The following is a 12,054-nucleotide window of genomic DNA, read 5'->3' on the forward strand; positions in this document are numbered from 1 at the left end:
ATTAAACAAGACTTTAAGCTGAAACTGTGCTTCTTGGTGATTCACAAAATGTGAGTCAATGCTAACCATTCTTTTGAGTCAAAACTAAATAAAACTAATAGCTCAGGTCAAATGATTAATCAATTTGTGAAAGAAATTGAACATTATTTGAATTGTAACCACCTTTAATTTTATTGAACCTTTTTGCTCCTTCATAATAATGATGTGAGTTTACATACAGTATGCACTTTCAGTATCACCAGCTGATCAGTAGTTAGTAGTTTCCCAATTTATTGTTGGAGTAAATGCATCGCTGAAGGACTTCACAAAAAATGGTCTCATATGATCATACAGTATTCATCAATATGGCTCATTTTACAGTCTCAGTTGCTTGATATATGCTGATATTGATGAATCTGCTAAATGTTTTGGATGGTTCAGTCCATATGGTGAACTGGATAATCCAGTTTGATGAAAAGAACTGGTTGGAAATATTGATCAGTTTGAGCTGTACTGTAGCTCTGGAGTGTTTGACAAGAAGAGAATAATTAAATTAAACAATATTTTATTCCACAGACTACTTTCATTCTTTAACCTAAATGTATTTATTTATTTATGTATTTTGTTTGTTTGTTTGTTTGTTTGTTTGTTTGTTTGTTTGTTTGTTTGTTTGTTTGTTTGTTTGTTTGTTTGTTTGTTTGTTTATTTATTTATTTATTTATTTATATATATTATGTTCTACCAAAAAAGGGATGAGTAAAGAAACCAAAATTATTAGCTTTATGGTGAACAACTATATACAAGTTTAGGCATCTGTAATCATAACATGTGACTAGTTGAGTCATAATAAATTACTGTCTCTAAATAGAATTTTATATTTCCCACATCAACAGTAAGCTATATCAGCTGTGACAAGCCTTATTAGAAATATGGACTTTATACCATTTTTTATTCCCCAGTTAAGAAGAAAGAGTTGAAAAATAATTTGTTTTCAAAAATATATACAAAAACACACCTTTTTAAAGAAAATATGAATGATTTCTCCAACATAAGTCCATGGAATTTTGTCTCTTAAACTTTTTAATCTTAGAAATGTCAAAGAACACCTCCTCTTAATAACCCACATATCCTGATTAAGGTAGCATAAAAATGTGTGAGAGTGTGTAATGTAACTAAATTCAACACATATACTTTCTAACCTTTACAGAGAAGTAATAGGTCATGCTGCTTATTTAAACTACTAACTATAAGGTACTCAAAATGTCTATAATTTTAATCACATTGTAAGTGCTTATGGTGGTATTATAAATCAAATTATTTTAAAATAGAACATTGTTTATTTAGTAACTGTCTAAATTATTTCCAAAAAGACTGCATTATTCATACAGTAAAATGTAGTCAAATAAACATTTCGTATCTTTACCCAATGCACTGCATGCACACAGACATATTCAGCACAATCGGCTTTGATCCTGTCCAGACAGTCATATGAGTTTCTTTTATCTCTGCGCACATAATGCAGAATAATCAACTGAACAGAACACTCTGCTACAGGCCAAAATAACCACCAGAATAGAGGAATCAGAGAGAAAGCTGCTATTTTTATTTGCATCAAAAAATGTCTATCTTGCATAAAGATCGCAGTGCAAATAAACAAGACCAAACAGGGACTGAACAAAATTCAGCTCTGATGAATAACTAAAAACACCTCTCAAAAACGCTTCTGGTCTCGTTTTATCAAATCTCATCACCTCAATCAACCCCTGAATGTGTTTTAATTAAAACATGGGCCCATAAAGCAACCCAGTCATGGCATGTAATATAAATCACAGCACTTCATTCGCCTGTACTGCAATGCTGGATCTCATATCTTTTATATCAAGTGAAAAGCAGGATCCTGTGTGATAAACACGGGTGTGAATGGTGGAAGGCACAACACTTAAAAGGTTTCTGATGTGTATGCTGGATTGGAGTCCAGCAGTCACATTTACTGAATGCAAAAAGACATGACACTAAACAGTATATCAGTCTCTATAACACTCCAAAGGAGTTATCCAAGCCCTACATCGTCCTTTCCCAAAGCTGGTGCCGTGTTTCAGCTCGTGTAAACAGCATTTTCAACTGATAACAATCAAATTACACTCCTGCAGGCTAAGGGAGAGCTAAACAGGTGGAGACAACCAGAGATTCAGTAAATCTTACGCACAAACAACATCGGTAAAAAGGAACAGTTGAACAAAAAAACTGAATTTTTGTTTAAATTAATGACAATATTATACTTATATTTACCGTACTATAAGGTACCATAATACACTGTAAAAAGCAATAGTTGACTTTAAGATAAAAAATGAGCAAAAACATTGCCTTAACATTATTAAGTAAATTCACTATGTGCATGATTATTAAAATTAAGTCAACTTAACAGTTCCAGGTTGCAACGCATTTAAGCAAACAGGTTTACTGCACTTTGATTTTTACAGTGTAGCATGAAAATACGAGCACTGCATTGTTCAAAATGTATTTGATGCATGTCATGCAATAAATAAAAGAACACTTAACTCTTTTGAAAAGAGTTAAGTAAATATGATCATATCACCCCAATTTTATCTTCCTAACAGTGGCTGCCTGTTAAGTTCCGTATTGATTATAAAATTTTGCTTCTTACCGATAAAGCTTCAAATAATCTAGCTCCTGTTTATCTAACCAACCTTCTGTCTCACTATAATTCAATCCGCTCATTATGATCTAAAAACTCCCCAAAGTCTACTAAAGGAAGTTGAGCCTTTTCATTTATGGCTCCTAAACTCTGTAATAGCCTTCCTGATAAAGTCTGAGGCTCAGACACACTCTCTGTTCAAAACTAGATAAAAGATCTATCTTACACACAGTGCATCACATAACAGTCTGATACATGAGTGTGTTCTACGCAGGTCAGTGGGCTTGACAAACCACCTGCAGGACACACTCTTCCTTTCTTAATGCGCCAGATATTTTGTTAGAAATACTCATATACTTTACATGTTTGTTTCTATGTTTGGTTATATAAATACTATTTTCATTTAAAGCACTTCATTTTTGCTATCTTGTTTATATACACTATGAACAGCAGCTACACTAATTGTTTTCTTTATTCTCACTTTCTACCTGGGGATACTCATCCCGAGGCCTCTAAAAAATTATGCAGCACCATTAATGCGATTCAGGACCTGTGAAGAAATGATCCATAATCCTGGACCAGTCCGTATCCTGAGCTGATGCAGTGGTGGTCATGGAGGAGCGGAGAGCATGAGACTGATTCCTGAAAGACACCAGTGACAGACGAATCTGCGCATTGATCTGTGGGCCAGCCTGAACATCCAACGGTGACTTTTCACACCTAAGGCCTCTTCAAGATGGATGTCCAGTGTTCTTCAGCTTCCAGCACCTAGACTGCGGCTCTGCACAGGAAGTTTGACCAGAAGAGAAATGGTCGTGCCCAATTGAGCCCGGTTTTTCCCTATTTTTTTTTTCCTTCTTTCATCATATGGTGAAGTTTTGTTCCTCACCACTGGCTTGCTATGTTTGGGACTAGTGGAGCTGCGCATCGATGGATTTGCTCTTCAGTCTATGTTAAACTGCTTTAACACAATCTACATTGTGAAAGGACTATAGAAATAAAGATTGAACAACTCCCCTATAAAGTTAATAATAATCAAGGAACTTTCCTGACGTACCATGACTGCAGCAAGAGCAATATGCAAAATTTATTAATAAAATATTTTACATTCATAGGTCTTCGCACAGAATGTAACTAAAGAAGAGTCCATATTTGAATAGGAATATTATTGGAACTCAGTTCAATTTTGAGAGATATTATAATGGTCTTATCTAAATCAATGATCTATGCTAAGGTAAGCTAAGCTAAAAGTGCTTCCAAAAGACCTGGGGCCTCATGTACGAAGACTTGCGTGGAAATCATACTAAAACATTGCGTACGCACAAAGCTGTAAATGTGCGTACGCAGAAAAAAATTCAGATGTATGAAACACTGCGTACGCCGAATCTCACGCATATTCTTTTGTACATCCGAATGAACGTGAAACTGAGTGCAACATGCACGAGCACAAAACCCCTCCCTGCCTCCTCCCCCGTATGAATATGCTAATGACTCTACTAATGGCAAAACCCAACGAAAAAGCAATGGCAAAAGCAAGCAAAAAGAGAAACTTTGAACAGAATGTGAATTGGAGGTGCTGCTTTCGGAGGTAGCCCGGAGAAAAGCGGTGTTATTTGCAAGTTTGTTCTCCGGAATTAACAACAAAAGAAAAAATAGAGAGTTTAGCTGATGCGGTTAACACAGTTGGGTCTGAACATTGAGTGAATTAAACCGAAATAGTGTGATTTATAGGTGTAAAATGTTGCAGTACACACAACAGTTTCAGTGGCGCAGCTCAAAAGTCACATGTCAACATGTTTTGACACGTTCGAGCATGATCTCGGTTCGAATCCAGCGTCCAATGAACTCTTTTTTCTTTATTCCCCCGCTACATATCAGATTTTGCCTACTATTTATAACGAGAAAGACAAGTAGGAATCATTAATAAGTTTGTGCATCATATTTTATTTGCACATTTATTGAATGGAAATGTTTCTGATTCACGCATGCAAATTCATCTTCAGATAGTGTCTTTATAGCAATGTGCGTGCAGTAGATAGCTCAGATTACATTGGGAAAACAGGCGACCGCTGCAATTTGCGCTTTAATGTTTAGCTGGTCAACTGTATGGTATGGAAACCTTATATACCTGCTAGATGAACCTGTCTCATACAGCTGCCATTGCAAGGCTCAGACACTTTGTAGAGAGCAATTTAACACAACTGCCTCTAGGAGTCGCCAATGAAAATAAAACAGACACGCACAAAAAATGTGCGTACGCCAGCCAGAAAGCTGCCGTGAAGCTGCGCACATTCCCACGTTCAGTTCATTGTTAGTAAATCCAAACGTAAGCGATTCTGAGCGTGAAACCTGGCGTACGCAAAGTTTTTGTGCGTACGCAGCGTTGATACATGAGGCCCCTGAAGTTTAGCTGAATGAATTCAAAAATGATAAAATTCAACTTATTAACTCTACGGGACTTGTAAAATGAACATATTTCCAAAAGAAGTGAAGTGTACATTTAAAGGGGTTGGAGTGACTTAAGAATGATTTGAAGACTGATTAAAAAACAATATAAGCTTCCAGACTTGTTTTTGACTGAGGTTTTGAGAGGATAATGTTGTACAAAGGCTCATGCCAGTTTTGATCATCTAGAGTGAAAAGGATCGCATGTTAACCGCCATGATGAGTTTATCCATTGAGAGACAGATAGAAACAGCATGAGATATCACAACAGTCGTAAAGGTCAATGCCATCTCAGACATAACAGCGGTCGGCATACAAAACACAGAGGGGCCTTGACCGGCAACAGTTAGAAGCCAAATATCAACACACTGCAGGAAAAACTCACACTGAAAAGGATCAAAAGAAAACAAGTTAGGCTGACTCTATCTGTCTGTCTATCTGAAGAATTCAATGGATAATCTACTTTAGACTGAGTCTACGCTTTAAAAAAAAAACTAGTCGACAGTATGAGTTATAGTTCTTTGTTACAAAAATCTGCTTTTTTTCTCTATCCTCTATATTCAAAATAATTTGATGCTAAAATTATCTAAATACTTGATACATTACTGATACAAAGTAATATAACATCAAACTAAGTAAAATCATGGTGCATGAAAATGCGTGTTCACCAGGCACACAGCAAGGCAGAAGTGGATAAGCATCTACAGTATAGAAACCACTCAGCACACCTACACAGCCATAATGGAAAGTTCACTTCAGTTTCTGGGAAACAGATCAAATAAAATGCACAATTTATGGGTATATAAAGGCAAGAATGCAGAGAAAATCTGATCGAGATGTGTCACCAAACTACAAGAGACAGAAAGGGAAAGAGATTGCTTTTGTCTGTGTGGGTTTTAATGTTTTCTGAGAATTGGTATCTGCTCAAGAATGTTTGGAAGAATGTCTCAAGTAGCTTTGACATAAAATTTTCATTAAAATATACCATTAAAGAAATATGTACTGTGTGTGTGTGGGGGTGCGTGTAGGTGTACTGTATGACCCATTCTGCGAAAACCCGGCTAAAATGGCATAATCTATTTTGTAGAAAAAGAGCATCAAAGTTGTATTGCCATAAAATATATAATAGTTTTAAGAAAAATCAATAAATACTGAAATTACTGATTTAATCAACACTAGATTTTATTCATTTAAGCAACGATGATATCGGAGGTGTGCTACCTAAACACTGATTTTAATCGTGTATGGGTTTACTTTCGGTATAGAAATGACACCTGATTCTCAAATCATTCACATCATACCATTAGAAGTAATATCTCCTCAAATGTGCAAAGGTCAAGTCAGTACCTGGAATGACAGGAGAACTGCAATTCAAGCCAGGTCCCGCTTTTTGTGGAGATTTTTTAGCTTCATTTAAGAAATTTCAAGAATGGCTGATTTTGTTTTAAAGCTCAAAATGTGTCAAGGTAGCCCACTTATTTTAAGTACATTTTATAGCTTATGCACTGCAAGAAAAGCAGCTAGAAAGAATATTGATGCTATGCATTGATGAATTCTCCATTGGACAGGTCAGCAGTTATAAAGTGCAAGGAACAGATAATGTTTTTTTAACAGCTAATGTGATATAAATCTCAGTGGAATTGCCACAAATTATGGCATAACATCCAATAGCGGAATTTGAAGGAAAGTTTGTTTCATAAGTGTATTCATTGTCTGTGTATACAGCCAATGTAATGCTAACACATGAAAAATACTACAGTATTTTATATTTTAGATTTAGAATTAATTTGTTTAAAAAGCAATAAGGTCACTGGTTCGAGTCTCGGCTGGGTCAGTTGGCATTTCTGTGTAGAGCTTGCATGTTCTCTCCGTGTTCACGTGGGTTTTCACGGGGTGCTCCAGTTTCCCTCACACGTCCAAAGACATGTGGTACAGGTGAATTTGGTAGGCTAAGTTGTCTGAAGTGTATGTGTGTAAATGAGTGTGTGCGGATGTTTCCCAGTGATGGGTTGCAGCTGGAAGCTGTGTAAAACACATGCTGAAAAAGTTGCCAGTTCATTCCTCTGTGGCAATCACAGATTAATAAGAGACTAAGCCAAAAACAAAATGAATGAATGAATGAATTAATATTATAATTATATATGCATTACCATTTTATACTGATATTTGGTCTTTCAAATAAAGATGCTGTAGCATGTCCAATAACAAAAAATGAATAAATAAATAAATAAAATAAATTAACGCTTTTTGGACAATCACTTAACAGCAATTAGAATTGTTTTACAAACTTTAAGAATTTTCACATAAATGTGACATATATCACTGCAACTGGGAGAATTTCAACTTTAATATGGTGTATGAAACATAGTCTGGATAGATGTTTTGCATTTTTAAATATAGGTTTTTCTATCCACTGGAATTTCCCAAACATATGATTTTCAGAGTGTGACTAATATAACAGAGTGAGGTAATATAATATAATTAAAATGCCATTGACATAGCTCAATCAACTCAATCAATAAACAAATTTCAAGTTTATATTTTCCACCTACTTGTCTTTACATTGTGACGAATGATTTTATGTCAAAAACACAGAATCACAAAAAATAACTTAGCTTGTTTTTCATAGAGCGGGACATATGTATTCTACAGCAGAATGAATCTACTCTGGCATATGTTTTACGCAGAGCATGCCCCACCAACGACAACCCAGTACTGGTAAACAACCATACACTCTCGCATTCATGCACACAATCAAACACTCTGGCCAATTTAGTTTATCCAATTCATCTAAACTGCATGTCTTTGAACTTGGCAGTATACTTTAATCTATATACACAGCACATACACACACAGTACAAATAAAAGCATTTTGTAAAGCAAACTGTAAACGGGTCACATTTAGAATCTGCATCATCTGAAATATACAAAGTCATATTATATAGCAAACTGCTTTAATGCATCAAATCCTTTTTTGAGCTAAATCTCAAAACAACGTCTTATCATTTAGTGCAAGTGATCATTCAAAATCGCATCATATTTAAGATTATTAAAAATGTTGTGCTGATCAATGGTTAAAACCTAGTGGTTTGAAGGATAGTAGCAAAGCGTGAAGATTTCAAATGTCAGTTAATTAATATTTTGGGGCTGAACTGTGATCCTTAAAAAGAGTATTTTAATTTGTGATAAAACGATTCTTGTAAATATCACTGACAAGATAAACTATTATTAAACTGAATGACATTTTAGTGGGTGTTTTCCATAAATCATGGTCTATCACAAGAATTTAGGGTTATCACAAGGATACTAGTTTTTTTGTTGTTGCTCAAAATAAATGAATGAATGAATGTTTGTATTTAAATAAAACATGCACTATTCTTATGTATGAAAAAACATAATAAATGTAACAAATTTAATTGTTTTAGTGCTTGAAAATCCATGTCAATCTTTGTACACTACATAAACAAATACATAAAGAATACCTTTAATTAAAGTATATTTAAATGTGATATTTAACCCCCCACCCATCCCCACCCCCCCAATTGTCCAATAACTTCCACAACACATCAACGACGATTGCACAAACTTGAACCAATTATACAAACGAAATGAACAGACAGAATTTTGCCAGATTCCAGAATTAAATAACCCAATTACTGAACTAGATACTGGACTAGTTTCCGTCTGTTTCGCAGCGAGTCCCACTCCTCTTTAATTTCTAATATCTGTCCCTTTTTTCCATATTCCTCTCGGATCAGATCTACAGCTGCAGCCGCAACAGGTGACATCCGGTTGTCATGGAAACAGCACAGTGGCTTCCTAAAATCATGGGCTGGAAGCTGCTGGCCTTCGATACAGAGAAAAGCAGAAGAGTGAAAGACAGAAAGAAAGTGATGCTCTGTAGATTGACTGTGGCGCCGTCTGAACTGACCCACAGGGCAAAGAATCAGTGAAGCCTCAGCAGAAGTGCTCCAGTCTTATCTGAGCACAGCAGACAGTGCATCAAAAGCTCATGCTGAGTACAAAAAGACTGATCTGGGGTCAGCAGGAAGAAATCTATCCCACAGCACAGCGTCTCTAGTCTTCCTACGTAATTTGATCGCTTGGGTTACTTGTCGTAATTTAGAAAGATACGTTTATGGGGAATTCAGGCTATGAGGTGAAAATAGTGAGGTTAGAGATCATCCCCTAGATGAAAACAAATCCTTCTCACGAGTGTTGCTCATTTCTCAGGTTTAAATTGAAAGTTTGGTATTATTTTAAAGAAAACCCTTTGAATTTTCATAAACACTATTAAAAGTGTTTAAAATAACTATATTGTTTCTGTGTTATAATAAACACCGAAAAAAGAGGTGCTTTTTGTATTTTTTTTATAACTCATTTCTACCTTTTAGGTTCTGTGTGGTCTAGGTTGCTGTAATTAATTTTGGTGGTTCCTGTACATGTCTGTAATCATAGGAAAAAAGACAAATGGCTCTACCATTATCTATGCAAATATTATTGTATTCCAACCGTTGAGAGGTGCTATACAAGCCACAGGGACCGATCATTGTTTTCCTATTTCACTATTCTTTTGTTTGATCAAACATAATTTACTATGTTTGGACCACTTCAGACAAATAAAAGGATTATTTCAGCACATCATCTCAAAAACAGAGGAGAAATGGCCCTGAAGCGCACAGCATAAGGTAAGATTTGACAACTATCTGTGCTATCTGGGGCTGCTTATTGATCATAAATGTATTGTTTTCACTTCTGCGCCATGGAAACACAGCAATTCATTCGACAACTGCTTGATATGTAAATATAATCCAGTAAAAAGAATGCTAGAACCGTATGAGCACTGGCTAGAGCTTTCATTTGAGCTATAACTTGTACATGTGTCATATATGAACCATATAAAAAATATAAAAATTAACCAATGTTCAATACCCAGCTCGGGTATCCAAAGTACTTTTTATTTAAGTGTAAATAACTTTTGTACAGTAGAATATAAACCAAAGTGATGCATATGTGCATAAAATATAGATTCTACACTTTCAAACGAAACCACTTAAGGGGGTCTAGTGCAATGCTAGCCCTTTAAATCTTTAAGCGAAATTCAATGACGTCACGGACCTGACTTTTTTTTTCTTCTGAGCATTTTGTGATAAAGTGACTGACATTTTGCCTTCTGTTGTACACTGTTGGAATATTCAATCAATTCCATGTGTGTTCAATAAAAAAGGTCAGGAGAGGTTTTTCTTTAATGTCAAAAATCGTAACAATTTATTGGATACAAATTAGTAATTTGATTCACAGAATTCTGCTATCCTCAATGCAATGCAAACGTTACATTAGGGAGGTGCACAACCGCTTTCTTTTCCTGACTTCAACTTATGTAGGCAGCTGAAATTAACAGGTGGAGTTTAGTGAAATTCGTCATTTGTCAATCATTGTCCAGTCCTCCATTGGCCGCACCCCAGACATAAGTCCTCTTTTTCTACAAATTCTCTGCACAACAAAAGAGCATAAAAGTTTCTGTGCTCTGTCTTCAGTTTTAACACATTTCTTCAGACAGGAAGTTTCTGCAGAGCTGAATTTAATTTTGGACCAGCATTTATCTACTTCTGCAAAAATGCTAATTAGTATGCACAGCATCTCACACACAACAGTAGAAGTTCAGTTTATATATGACCCTTACATGACCTTTACAAATAATTGTTTGATTAAAAGAAAAAGAGACAAACATAATAAAAATGTATTCCTATTTCCTAACAACATCTTAATCCTATTAAGCCTACTGTAAACTTGCAACTGATGCAAATTGTCTCTAAATTATGAACAAGGTCAAAACTTGGTAATAAAATACTGCTGTACACAATATAATGCATGCATTGACACTTTCTAACAATGTCCACACTCAGGTTGTACTTCATGTGAAATAAAATTAAATACTTGCAAAATATAATTTATGACTTTCAAAAATTAAATATATTTTCTTAGTATATATTTAAATATATTTCCACTGATTGTTCTTACTGCAATTTCCTTTGATTAGATATTGTAACTATAATTTGAGCTTATTCATAACATTTAATGGCTCATTGTTATCTTGGCTTTAAGATATGGCTCACAATTAACTTAGGTTTAGTTGTTTATGAACATATGATTTTTAGAGAAATCCTGTTAAAGTGTATTAACCATGAAATATCAGGCTTTTAGGGAATGTTTATCTGTAATCACTGTATTTCACTGAGTTGAATGTTTTGTAGGTGGAAACCAAAGTCCTAAACCAAGTCCTACACCCACCACTTCATTAGGTTCAACTGCTCATTAACTCAAACTTCTAATCAGACAATCACATGGCAGCAGCTCAATGCATTTAGGCTTGTAGACATGGTCAAGACGATCTGCTCCAGTTCAAACTGAGCATCAGAATGGGGAAGAAAGGTTATTTAAGGAATTTTAAATGTGACATGGTTGTTGGTGCCAGACAGGCTGGTCTGAGTATTTCAGAAACTGCTGATCTACTGGGATTTTTACGCACAACCATCTCTAAGGTTTACAGAGAATGGTCCGAAAAAGAGAAAATATCCAGTAAGCGGCATTTTTGTGGGCACAAATGCCTTGTTGATGCCAGAGGAGAAGGGCAAGACTGGCTCCAGCTGATAGAAAGGTAACAGTAACTCGAATAACCACTCGTTACAACAAGTCGAACCTTCAGGCGGATGGGCTATAGCAGCTGAATACCACATTGGGTGTCACTCCTGTCAGCTAGGAAGAGGAAACTGGGGTTACAATTTGCACAGGCTCACCAAAATTGGACAATAGAAGATTGGAAAAACATTGTCTGGTCTGATGAACTTCGATTTCGGCAGCAACATTTAGATGGTGGGGTCAGAATTTTGCATCAATGACATGAAAACATGAATCCATCCTGCCCTTGTCAACGGTTCAGGCTGATGGTATAATGGTGTGCGGGATATATTCTT

General features: G+C 35.6%; 1 protein-coding gene across 15 annotated transcripts in view; it reads right to left on the reverse strand.

Annotated features, from left to right (window-relative positions):
- anks1b (ankyrin repeat and sterile alpha motif domain containing 1B) overlaps window positions 1–12,054 on the reverse strand; it is a 315,285-nt gene that overhangs the window by 113,799 nt on the left and 189,432 nt on the right. The gene's annotated exons all lie outside the window — the stretch shown is intronic.

Source organism: Danio rerio, chromosome 4 (assembly GCF_052040795.2).
Source record: "Danio rerio strain M-AB ecotype USA chromosome 4, GRCz13ab, whole genome shotgun sequence".
NCBI classification, from domain to species: Eukaryota; Metazoa; Chordata; class Actinopteri; order Cypriniformes; family Danionidae; genus Danio; species Danio rerio.